Genomic DNA, 13,424 nt, shown 5'->3' with positions numbered 1-13,424 from the left:
TGTGGTGAGATGTAGTAACCAAGTTTTACTTTTGTAAGGGAAGGGGGTAGGGGAGAGGATTCTTACTGTTTAATTTATTCATAGATTTATGTGCTAGTTGAATGCATATAGCTGAGAAGTAAAATTATTAAAAGTGTCTTGTCTGTGGGAACCCAGTCATTGTTTCACATAATGAATTAGCCATTGTATTCCAGTGTATGGACTGTTGGAATCCAGACATTGTTTCAGTCATTGTTTCATACAATTGAATTAGCTATTGTATTCCAGTGTATTCAGCGCTAAGAATGTTCTTGGTCTCATCAACTAATCAGTTATAGCAAGGTCTCTGGACCAAGCTGTGTAACATGGACTGCATCAGAAACATATCCAGTAATTTTCCTGAGACTGCTCACGCAGACACTGAGCTAGTTTTGATATGCGCCAGTCAATCTTAAGTAATGTCCAATGTTTGAGTAAATATTATTATAAGTAACAGATATTCATTTGAAAAAAAACAGGAGGTCTCAGCTTAGAATTTGTAACCAATGAGAGTAAATGAGAGGTTTAACCAGAGATACAAATTCCCTTAAAAGTAGGACTCGTGGTTGAGGTCTTTGTTCCTGAATTCTTGAATCATCTGTCTGTTTGTTTGTGTAAAAGTGATTTTTTTATGTTTTATGATTTTTTTTGCCATGTGTTCAACCTTTTTATGCATTGTTTGATATTTTGTTTCCAAGTTTTGATTCAGTTCTTATTCAAGTGAATAATTACCAATAAAGTCATATTTTGGACACCTCCAATCAACTGGACTATTGACTCTTATTAGAAGGTAAAATAAGAGTCCCAACAATTGTTAGTCTCTGTCTTTGTAGGTTTTGTACTAAAATTGTGAAAAAGTTTTAAGAAAAAGACTTCCCCCAAAAAACTGTTGAATTATTAATTTCTAGCTATGCCAAAGACTAATGATTAAATGATTCATGGTTTGAAATAAAATACCAACAAATAATTTTTACTTAAAAAGCATAGTTTTACTGACATTTGGGGACTCAGATGATTAATACATAAGAAAACAATGTAATTGAATATTGGGAAATTATATGGCGAACACATTTTCTTCGAGCTCCTGCACCAAACAATTTCCCCAATCTCCATTGGTGATGGAGGTGAGCAGGGTGGGGGGATGGCAGAGACTGCGTGTTTGTAAGGGGTGGGGGAGGAAGAGAGTGTGTGCGAGGGGTGGGGAAAAGGAAAAGAGAGACCGGGTGCGAGGGGTGGGGGAAGAGAGAGCATGTGCAAGGAGCGATGAGAAGAGAGTGTGCGCGAGGAACGGGTAAGAGAAAGTGTGTGCAAAGGGCGGGGGAAGAGAAAGTGTGTGCAAAGGGCAGGGGAAGAGAAAGTGTGTGCGAGGGGTGGTGGGAAGAGAGTTTGTGCAAGGGGTGAAGGGGAAGAGAGCATGTGTGAGGGCTGTGCTTCGGTCTACAGATACCAGGTGAGGGGGGCTCTGAAAATGAAGCTGAGCACAGGGCTCCATGATCTGTAAATCCGCCTCTGCCTGTAATTATTTTGTATGTTTGAACGTCTCATTCTTTGAAATTCAAGAGAATAAAGGCTCCATATATTTAATCATTCCACATGGGACAATCCCTCCATCTTCCGACAGTCCAAAAATCGCCCCCTCTGGACTAGTTGCCACCCTTTTTTTTAGCATCGTGGACGTGACATCAGCAAATCCCTGCCAAAATCCCCTGAGCTTTGGACATGCCCAAAACATATGAACATAGTTTGCGAGCTCTCCCGCACACCTCACACACCTGTCCTCTATCCCAAAAAACCTGCTCATCCGGGCCACCGTCATGTGCGCCCGGTGAACCACCTTGAATTGCATTGACCAATCTTTTAATTGCCTCTCCCAATATCACTTTCTGATTATTCTCTGTGAAACTCCTTGGATCAACTACAATCAATCTCATACAAACCGTATCTTTCTTTCAGGCACTTCTTTAAACTTACTGTCATAACCTGGGGTTAAGCAGGTCATGGGACACTTATGATTTTAGGGTCCAGGCGGCATGGTGGCGCAGTGGTTAGCACTACTACTTCATGGCGCCGAGAACCCGGTTCGATCCCGGCCCCGGGTCTCTGTCCATGTGGAGTTTGCAGATTCTCCCCGTGTCTGCGTGGGTAGGTTCCCGTACCAGCCTCCCCGGACAGGAGCCAGAATGTGGCGACTAGGGGCTTTTCACAGTAACTTCATTGAAGCCTACTCGTGACAATAAGCGATTTTCATTTTTCACTTCGTTAGGTGGATTGGCCCTCCTAAATTTTCCCTTAATTGGAAAAAATAATTGGGTAATCTAAATTTATTTTTAAAAATTATTTTAGGATCCAATCAACTCAATATGCTAAGGGAAACTATTATAACCCCAATGGAGGTTCCGGGATCAGGACTATACAATTTCCGAATACCTTCTGTCATGTCCCGGGTATTGAAAACTGGGGTGGTAATGAGCCCTGAGGTGGCAATCTTTGGGGTTTCGGAGGACCCGGAAGTCCAGGAAGAGAGAGAGGCCGACGTTCTGGCCTTTGCTTCCCTGGTAGCCCGGCGACGAATATTGTCAGCATGGAGGGACTGAAAGCCCCCGAGGGCTGACGTATGGCTATGGGACATGGCGAGCTTTCTTGGCCTGGAGAAAGTCAAGTTCGCCTTGAGAGGTTCGCTATTGGGGTTCACCCGAAGGTGGCAGGCATTTATTGACTTCTTCGCAGAGGAGTAAGCGTCAGCGGGGGAGTAGGGCAGAGTAGGGGGATATTGAGGCAGGTCCGTGCGTAAACAGAGCCGTGGTTTGCACTATGTTTAATTTGTGTCTTGACTTCTTTTTTTGTACTGTACAATGTCACTTTTAATATATGCCTAAAATACCTCAATAAAATAATTTATTTTAAAAAAAAGCACAAAAAAAAAAATTTTGCGATGACCTTCCTGGAATATGATCTTCCACTTCAAGGCAGGCAGACCTTCCCCTTTAAGGGGGCGGGATTTCCCCTTTACAAGGACAGCCCCAGTGTATAAAAACCCCAGCCTAGCTGCAGGTCAGGGAAGGAGACCCTGAGGAGAGTGGAGGAGTATTGTAATCATATTGAAATATTTAGGAATGTTAAACTGGAGCAGCACGGTGGCGCAGTGGGTTCGCCCTGTTGTCTCACGGCGCTGAGGTCCCAGGTTTGATCCGAGCTCTGAGCACTGTCCATGTGGAGTTTGCACATTCTCTCCGTGTCTGCGTGGGTTTCGCCCCCACAACCTAAAAAAATGTGCAAGGTAGGTGGATTGAACACGCTAAATTGCCTCTTAATTGGAAAACAATGAAGTGGGTACGCTAAATTTATATTTAAAAAAAGAATGTTAAACTGTAAATTGTGAAAATCACAAATGCTTCATCAAAATATATATTTTTAAAAAATCATATCGAAATAAACCTTGTTCTGTAATTTCTACTTTCGTCTATGCGTTCTGCCTACCGTGCATTCAACAGAAACAAACTAAGGGATAAAGTAAAAGGGGCCGCTCCTGGTAGGAGCACTGCCCAAAAATACCAAAGAAGAACTGAAACTTAGCACCATCAAATCATAATGTGAAAAGAGAGGTCTATAAAGCTATCCAATCAGTATGGTGCCCAACGGGCATCGAAAGCCTCGAGAGGGCCTATGGACACCGCATTCTCTCCAGGGACACCTGACTGCGAAGAGGGACAGGCAGCCCGGCCAGATGACCCCTTTGGTCGCTTGCTGCCTGGATCTGTTAATGGTGAGTTTCGCCAGGCCCAGGAGCAGATTCGCGAGGAGCTCCTTGGCCTTCCCGACCCCTCTCTGCACCAGGTGCCCGTAGATCAGGAGTGCGGGTCTGAAGTGCAAACAAACTTCAATAAAAGAGTTGTGGGACATTTATGAAGCTGGGGAATTGACATTCCCAATACAAATCCCCCACTGAGGGGGCGGGGTGCCCTTTCTACATCCTGTCTAAAATCGGAGGTCTGTGAGCTGCCCCCTATACTCTAGTTCTGTTGCATTAAACCTTTTTCCTTTGACTCAACCTGTTTAGCTTGGTGTGGACTCCTTTCCGCACTTTATAATTCTTACATTTTAACAACCTTTTAGTTATGGTGTGAAATTTGTTTTAAAAAAATGTATTTTATTATTTTATAAATTTAGAGTACCCAATTTTTTTTTCCAATTAAGGGGCAATTTAACGTGGCCAATCCATCTACCCTGCACATCTTTGGGTTGTGGGGGTGAAACCCACGCAGACACGGAGAGAATGTGCAAACTCCACACTGACAGTGATCCGGGGCTGGGATCAAACCCGGGTCCTTGGCGCCTTTAGGCAGCAATGCTGACCACTGCACCACCGTGCCACACTCAAATTTGTTTTTTTAATGCTCCTGTGAATCCACATGGAAAATGCTATCAAGTTAAAACTGTTACAGGACTTCTGGCGGCAGCTATGGAGTGAGTGGTTGCACATTTAGAACATAGAACAGTACAGCACAGAACAGGCCCTTCGGTCCTCGATGTTGTGCCGAGCAATGATCACCCTACTCAAACACACGTATCCACCCTATACCCGTAACCCCCTTAACCTTAATTTTTAGGACACTACGGGCAATTTAGCATGGCCAATCCACCTAACCCGCACATCTTTGGACTGTGGGAGGAAACCGGAGCACCCGGAGGAAACCCACGCACACACGGGGAGGACGTGCAGACTCCGCACAGACAGTGACCCAGCCGGGAATCGAACCTGGGACCCTGGAGCTGTGAAGCATTTATGCTAACCACCATGCTACCGTGCTGCCCCAAGCTTCCCGCTCGAGGCTTTTTTTTGGACCTTTTCTCCGCTTGTAGGGTAGATGTTTTGGTGAAAAAAGGTGCAGAAGTGACTGGGGAAAGCTAAATTCCACAGCTGTGGCTGGTAGATGGATCCACAGACAAGAAGTGGGGCAAAAAGAAGGGAACAGTTGGAGCAAGAGAATCTTCATGCGCCACAGGTCAAGATGGCGGAGGGTAAAGGGCCTGTCCTGCCCACCCTGTGGTCAACGGAGTAACTAGTGGACTTCTTGAATGAGACGTTTAGCTGACAGAGGAGGGATGCCTATGAATGACCTAGCCAAGGTGGTGGAACCATTAAAAGCGAGAATGACCATGTGGAACAGAGGCTGGAGTCCCAGGGCCAGGCTATTCAGAAAGTGAAGGAGGCGGTGAGAGAGCACAAGGAGCAGCTCGTCCCGTTGGCGGCCAAAGTAGGTGTGATGCGGGAGATTCAGAAGCAGTCAAAGGAGAAGGTGGAGGGAAAGGGAAAATGCTGGAAAATCTCAGCAAGTCTGGCAGCATCTGTAGGGAGAGAAAAGAGCTAACGTTTCGAGTCCGATGACTCTTTGTCAAAGGTGGAGGGCCTGGAGAATCGCTCCCGGAAGCAGAATTTCCGAATCATGGGGATACTTGAAGGCATTGAGGGAGCGGACGCTGGGACATATGTTGCCAAGATACTGGAGCGGTTGATGAGGGAGGGTGCATTTGACCGGCTCCTGGAGGTTGACCAAATGCTCAGGGGCTCAGCGCGCTGATGAGGAAACCGCAGGCAAACAAGCTGCCGAGGGCGATGGTGGTGCAGCTCCACTGGTTCCCGGATAAGGAAAAGATATTGAGATGGGTGAGGCAGATGAAGAGGTGCACCTGGGAAGGAAACAAGCTTCGGGTGTACCAGGACCTGGGCGTGGACCTGGTGAAGAGGAGAGCCAGGTTCAATCAGGTGAAGGCAGCCCTCTTTAAGAAGGGGGTGAAGTTTGGGATGTTGCATCCGGCCCGCCTCTGCGTCACTTTTAACAGCAGAGAACACTATTTCGGAATAACAGAAGAGGCGATGGGATTTTTAAGAGACAATGGACTGGCAGAAGAAGGGGGACACTGAACTTTGGGGGAGGTGTGAGGAGATGTTTGTTTTTTCTGTCTTTTAGTTTGATGGTTGTTGGAGAACATTTCTCCTCTAAGATGTTTTGTTGGATAAGGTGGCGGGATGCTTGGGGAGCGTCGAGGGTGAGTGCACCTTTTTTCTTGTTGTTTCTTCCATGGAGGTATGCGAGTGGGGGAGGAGGAGAATCAGCGGTGGTTAGGAGACGCAGTGGAGGGTGGTCAGGTGGTCACTAGTAGAGGTGGATGGGATTGTTCAGTGGGGGGGGGGGGGGGGTGTTACTGACAAAGGTGTGGCTGCTGTGGGCAGCAAGAAAAGGAGTGATGACGGTGGGCATCCGAGGGTGGGCGTGTGACACGGGCCGGGGGCTGGCCCAAAAAAGGTGGAGTGTCCCACAACCAGGCTGGTCACATGGAATGTGAGAAGGCTGAATCACCCAGTTAAACGGTTGTGTGTGTTTGCGCACTTGAGGAGCTGGAATGTGGATGTGGCTTTTTTTTACAAGAAACTCATCTGAAGATCGGGGGTTATACAAGGTTAAGGAAAGGATGGGTAGCGCAAGTCTTTCACTCGGGGTTGGACATGACGACGAGGGGGGTAGCGATGCTGGTAAACAAGCGGGTGGCATTTGAGGTGGGGAACAATGTGGCAGATTTTGGGGGGAGGTTTGTGATGGTGAGTGGGAAGCTGGAGGGTATGCCAGTGGTCCTGGTAAATGTTTATGCTCCAAATTGGGACGATGTGGAGTTTATGAGGCGGGTGTTGGGGAAGATCCCGGACCTAGACTATCACTGATTGGTCATGAGGGGGACTTTAACACAGTCATTGAGCTAGGTTTGGACTGGTCGAGCCCGAGGTCGGGGAGGGTGTCGGCGGTACCAAAGGAGCTGAAGGGGTTCATGATGATGGTGGCAGTGGCCCCGTGGAGGTTTGGGAGGCCGAGGGTGAAGGAGTTTTCGTACTTCTCCCATGTGCAAAGGGTGTACTCTCGGATTGATTTTTTTTAGGGTGGAGAAGGTGCTGATGGCAGGTGTGGTCGATTCAGGGTAGTTGGCGATTGTGGTTTCGGACCATGCACCCGCAGTGGAGGTTGGATGTTTAAGTTCCAGACATGTGGAGGAAAGGATTGCAAAATGATTCTGGATAGGAGCGAAAGTAACAGGGAGTTGTTATGGGGGACTTTAACTGTCCAAATATTGACTGGAAACGCTATAGTTCGAGTACTTTAGATGTGTCAGTTTTTGTCCAATGTATGCAGGAGGGTTTCCTGACACAGATATAGATAGGCCAACAAGAGGCGAGGCCACACTGGATTTGGTACTGGGTAATGAACCAGGCCAAGTGTTAGATTTGGAGGTAGGTGAGGACTTTGGTGATATCGACCACAATTCAGTTACGTTTACTTTAGCGATGGAAAGGGAAAGGTATATACCGCAGGGCAAGAGTTATAGCTGGGGAAAGGCAATTATGATGCAATTAGGCAAGACGTAGGATGCATAGGATGGGGAAGGAAACTGCAGGGGATGGGCACAATTGAAATGTGGAGCTTGTTCAAGGAACAGCTACTGCGTATCCTTGTACCTGTCAGGCAGGGAGGAAGTGATCGAGTGAGGGAACCGTGGTTTACTAAAGTAATTGAATCACTTGTCAAGTGGAAGAAGGAGGCTTATGTAAAGATCAGACGTGAAGGTTCAGTTCAGTTAAGGTTCAGTTAAGGCGCTTGAGAGTTACAAGTTAGCCAGGAAGGACCTAAAGAGAGAGCTAAGAAGAGCCAGGAGGGGACATGAGAAGTCTTTGGCAGGTAGGATCAAGGAAAACCCGGAAGCTTTCTACAGGTATGTCAGGAATAACAGAATGACTAGGGTAAGAGTAGGGCCAGTCGTGGAGTCTGAGGAGATAGGAGAGGCGCTAAATGAATATTTTTCATCAGTATTCACACAGGAAAAGGACAATGTTGTCGAGGAGAATACTGAGATACAGGCTACTAGACTAGATGGGATTGAGGTTCATAAGGAGGAGGTGTTAGCAATTCTGGAAAGTGTAAAAATAGATAAGTCCCCTGGGCCGGATGGGATTTATCCTAGGATTCTCTGGGAAGCTAGGGAGGAGATTGCAGAGCCTTTGGCTTTGATCTTTATGTTGTCATTGTCTACAGGAATAGTGCCAGAAGACTGGAGGATAGCAAATGTTGTCCCCTTGTTCAAGAAGGGGAGTAGAGACAACCCCGATAACTATAGACCACTGAGACTTACTTCTGTTGTGGGCAAAGTCTTGGAAAGGATTATAAGAGATAGGATTTATAATCATCTAGAAAGGAATAATTTGATTAGGGATAGTCAACATGGTTTTGTGAAGGGTAGGTCGTGCCTCACAAACCTTATTGAGTTCTTTGAGAAGGTGACCAAACAGGTGGACGAGGGTAAAGCACTTGATGTGGTGTATATGGATTTCAGTAAAGCGTTTGATAAGGTTCCCCACGGTAGGCTATTGCAGAAAATACAGAGGCATGGGATTGAAGGTGATTTAGCGGTTTGGATCAGAAATTGGCTAGCTGTAAGAAGACAGAGGGTGGTGGTTGATGGGAAATGTTCAGCCTGGAGTTCAGTTACTAGTGGTGTACCACAAGGATCTGTTTTGGGGCCACTGCTGTTTGTTATTTTTATAAATGACCTGGAGGAGGGCGTAGAAGGATGGGTGAGTAAATTTGCGGATGACACTAAAGTTGGTGGAGTTTTGGACAGTGTGGAAGGATGTTGCAGGTTCCAGAGGGACATAGATAATCTGCAGAGCTGGGCTGAGAGGTGGCAAATGGAGTTTAATGCTGAAAAGTGTGAGGTGATTCATTTTGGAAGGAGTAACAGGAATACAGAGTACTGGGCTAATGGTATGATTCTTGGTAGTTTGGATGAGCAGAGAGATCTCGGTGTCCATGTACATAAGTCCCTGAAAGTTGCCACCCAGGTTGATAGGGTTGTTAAGAAGGCGTACGGTGTGTTAGCTTTTATTGGTAGAGGGATTGAGTTTCAGGGCCATGAGGTCATCTTTCAGCTGTACAAAACTCTGGTGCGGCTGCATTTGGACTATTGCGTGCAGTTCTGGTCGCCGCATTATAGGAAGGATGTGGAAGCATTTGAAAGGATGCAGAGGAGATTTACCAGGGTGTTGCCTGGTATGGAGGGAAGATCTTATGAGGAAAGGCTGAGGGACTTGAGGGTGTTTTCGTTAGAGAGAAGAAGGTTAAGAGGGGACTTAATTGAGGCATACAAGATGATCAGAGGATTAGATAGGGTGGACCGTGAGAGCCTTTTTCCTCAGATGGTGATGGCCAGCACGAGGGGACATAGCTTTAAATTGAGGGGAGATAGATATGGGACAGATGTCAGAGGTAGGTTCTTTACTCAGAGAGTAGTAAGGGCGTGGAATGCCCTGCTTGCAACAGTAGTGGACTCGCCAACATTAAGGGCATTTAAATGGTCATTGGATAAACATATGGATGATAATGGAATAGTGCAGATGGGCTTTAGATTGGTTTCACAGGTCAGCGCAACATTGAGGGCCAAAGGGCCTGTACTGCGCTGTAATGTTCTATTGTTCTATTGATGTGGGGTTACTGCTGAATGAGGAGGTGTGTGAGTGGGTGAGGGCCGTCATCAGGGGGTATGTGGAACTGAATGATACAGGGGAGGTCTCCGCTGCCACGCTATGCTCAAGGCAGTGGTAAGGGGATGTTCAGCTCGATACGGGTCCATAAGGAGAAGCAGGAACGAGCAGAGATAACTAGGGTTGGTGGACGAGATTCTGTGGATGGATAGGAGGTATTTGGAGCTCCCGGAGGCCGGGTTGTTGAAGGAGAAGCAGAAGCTCCAGATGGAATTCGGGCAGGTGTCGACGGGGAAGACAATAGGGCAGCTGCGGAGAGCCAGAGGGGCAGTGTATGAGTACGGGGAGAAGGCTAGTAGGATGCTCGCCCACCAATTTAGGATGTAGGAGGAGGCGAGGGAGATTGGAAGGGTGAAAGGCAGGATGGGAAGATTGGTACTGGGCCTGGTGAGGGTGAATGGGGTATTCGAGGACCTTTACAGGTGGCGTTATGAATTGGAGCCCCCAGTTTTGGGGGGGGGGGGGAGGAATGCGGCAGTTCCTCAATGGGTTGGAGTTCCCAAGGTGGAGGAGGAATAAGTGGAGGGGCTGGAGGCCCCGTTGGGCTGGCAGAGGTCATGGAGAATATGGGGGAAATGCAGGCAGGGAAGGCCCTGGGTCCGGATGGGTTCCCTGTGGAATTTTATAAGAGGTTTGGGGGGGACCTGGGGCCTCTGCTGGCGAGGGCATATAATGCAGCGAGGGAAAAGGGGAGCTCCCCGCTAAATTATTGCAGGCATTCATATCCCTAATGTTGAAGAAAGATAAAGATCCGGAGCAATGTGGGTCATACCGGCCAATATCGTTGGTAAATGTGGAAAAGTTGCTGCCGAAGATCCTGGCCTCGAGTATTGAGGACTGTGTGCTGAGGATGATAAGGGAAGATCAGACGGGGTTTGTAAAGGTGAAGCAATTGCCGTCTATTAAACGTGATAATGGTGCCCTCGGAGGGACAGGACATGGAGGTGGCAATGAATGCAGAGAAGGCTTTCGATCGGGTGGAATGGCAGTAACTGTGGGAAGTGTTAGGATGGTTTGGGTTCGGGCAGAATTTTGGACGGGGTCCGGCTGTTGTACTAGGTGCCGGTAGCGAGCGTGCGGACAAATTTGGTGAGTTTGGGATACTTCGGGTTACACCGTTGCTTTTTAGCCTTGGCAATAGAGCCACTGGCAATGGCGCTTAGAGCATCAAGGAGTTGGAGAGGGATTCTGCTGGCCGGGGGGGGGGGGGGGGGGGGGGGTTGTGTACAGGGTTTTGCTGTATGCAGACAACCTGTTTCTGTATATTTTGGACCCATTGGACGGGTAGTGGGGGAATCATGAGTATCCTGGAGGAGTTTGGCCGGTTTTCCAGATACAAGCTAAATATAGATTGGAGGTTGGGAGAACTGTTGTTCAAGGTGGCTGGGGCGAGCTTCAGGTACTTGTTGATCCAGGTGGCGTGGGGAAGGGCACACCTGCATAAGCTGAATCTGGTTTGGCTGGTGGAGCAGATGAAGAAAGATTTTAAAAGCTGGGATATGTTGCCATTATCTCTGGCGGTGTGGGTGCAGACAGTGAAAATGATGGTGCTGCCGAGGCTCTTATTTATCTTTCAGAACCTCCCGATCTTCATCCCAAAATCATTTTTAAACAAGTCAAAGCTTTGATTTGAGGGTTTGTGGTGTTGTTGGAGGGTCGGGAGTGGGGGGGGAGCAGCTAATCTAGCCATGGTTAGGAAGTGGATAGTGGGGGAGGAGTCCGCGTGGGGGCGTAGTGGAATGAGTTTAGGAGCACTGTTGACAGCACCTCTGCTGTTCTCGCCGGCCAGGTTCCACGAGCCCAGTGGTGGTGTCGGCCCTGAGGGTTTGGTGGCAGTGGCGGCAGCATCTGAGGTTGGAAGGTGCCTCGGTGTGGGGGGGTCTGGATGCAAGGTTTCGGCGGTAGCAACAGGCAGGGATTGATCAGTTTGGGGACCTGTTTGTGGGGGGACCTGGAGGAGGAATATGAGCTGCCTCGAGGGAATGGGTTTGGATACTTACAGGTTCAAGATTTTGTGAGGAAGCAGGTGTCATCTTTTTCCTGTTTGCCGCCCTTAGGATTGCATGATAAGATGCTATTGAGGGAAGGGGTGGGTGAGGGCAAGGTGTCCAAGGTTTATGAAGAGCTAATGGACTGGGAGCGAGCCCCGATAGGAGAGTTCAAATGGAAATGAGAGGCGAAACGGGGGGGGGGGGGGGGGGGGGGTTACGGGGGAATGGAGGCCGGGATGTGGGAGGAGGCTCTAAGGAGTGTGAATGCTTCCTCATCGTACGCAAGGCTCAGCTGTATCCAGTTCAAGGTAGTTGTTAGGGTGTGTCATAATATACATCCAGGTATATGATGGTGCACAGACAGGCAGTGATTGACACACAGGATGACCAGTGAACACACAGAACACATCACCAGACAGGACACGACCACTATAAAGCCAGAGGGCACTAGTTTTACCACTCTCTCGGGATCCAGCCTCTGAGACAGTCCGAGCTCGTGAGCAGCAATTAGAACAAACACCATGTGGTAGTAAGATAGTCTGGTCAGGTTAGCCTCAGGTCTCCAGTCAAGTCAGCATAGTGTCAACCCACAGTTAAAGCATATATGATAATTAAGAGATCAATAAAATCTAGTTGCATTTCTTCAAGTGTTGGAAGCCTGTCTCTCTCACCACTGCAGTAATGATGTGGAGATGCCGGCGTTGGACTGGGGTGAGCACAGTCATTGCAGTAAACGCAGTCCTCGCAGACCCAGCTTACCCAACACATCAGGGTGCACATAACGGTGGCCAGGATGAGTAGGTTTTTTGAGGGGGTAGAGGATAGGCGTGGGCAGTCCTCGGGGAGGCCCGTAAACTATGTCCACATGTTCTGGGCGTGTCAGAAACTGAAGGGGTTCCGGCAAGGGTTCGCAGATGCAATGTCCATGGTGTTGAGGTTGAAGGTGGTCCCGAGTCCAGAGGTGATGACCCTGGAATCCAGAGGGCGAGAGAAGGCGATGTCAGGAGATGGATTTTGCTTGGGTGGAAGGACCCAGAGCTACTGAAACTGGGGGTATGGGCAAACGACCTTGCAGAATTCATAAGGTTGGGAAAAATCAAATTCGTCTTGAGAGGGTCGGTTGATGGGTTTGCCGGAAGGGGGAAGCTGTTCAAAACTTCTTCAAAGAGAATTAAGGTGTCAGCCGAGGGAGGGGTATGAGAGGGAAAGGTTTGTTCTTAGCTTGTATTTACTGTTTATATAAATGCCTTAATAAAAATATATATAGTTTTTAAAAGCTGTTACTTAAATGTCAGTCTTTGTTGAGGCTTAGCGTCCGGTTCGGGGCGTTCACAGGGGGCGGGGCGTCCGGTGCGGGGCGTCCGGTTCGGGGCGTTCACAGGGGGCGGGGCGTCCGGTTCGGGGCGTTCACAGGGGGCGGGGCGTCCGGTTCGGGGCGTTCACAGGGGGCGGGGCGTCCGGTTCGGGGCGTCCGGCTCGGGGTGGACTTAAATGTCAGTCTTTGTTGAGGCTTAGCGTCCGGTTCGGGGCGTTCACAGGGGGCGGGGCGTCCAGCTCGGGGCGTTCACAGGGGGCGGGGCGTCCGGTTCGGGGCGTTCACAGGGGGCGGGGCGTCCGGTTCGGGGCGTTCACAGGGGGCGGGGGGCGTCCGGGGCGGGGCGTCCGGCTCGGGGTGGACTTAAATGTCAGACTTAAATGTCAGTCTTTGTTGAGGCTTAGCGTCCGGTTCGGGGCGTTCACAGGGGGCGGGGCGTCCGGTTCGGGGCGTTCACAGGGGGCGGGGCGTCCGGTTCGGGGCGTTCACAGGGGGCGGGGCGTCCGGTTCGGGGCGT

This window comes from Scyliorhinus canicula, chromosome 7, assembly GCF_902713615.1.
Source record: "Scyliorhinus canicula chromosome 7, sScyCan1.1, whole genome shotgun sequence".
NCBI lineage: Eukaryota > Metazoa > Chordata > Chondrichthyes > Carcharhiniformes > Scyliorhinidae > Scyliorhinus > Scyliorhinus canicula.
The sequence above is the reverse complement of the archived record's forward strand: the minus strand, read 5'-3'. Positions refer to the sequence as shown.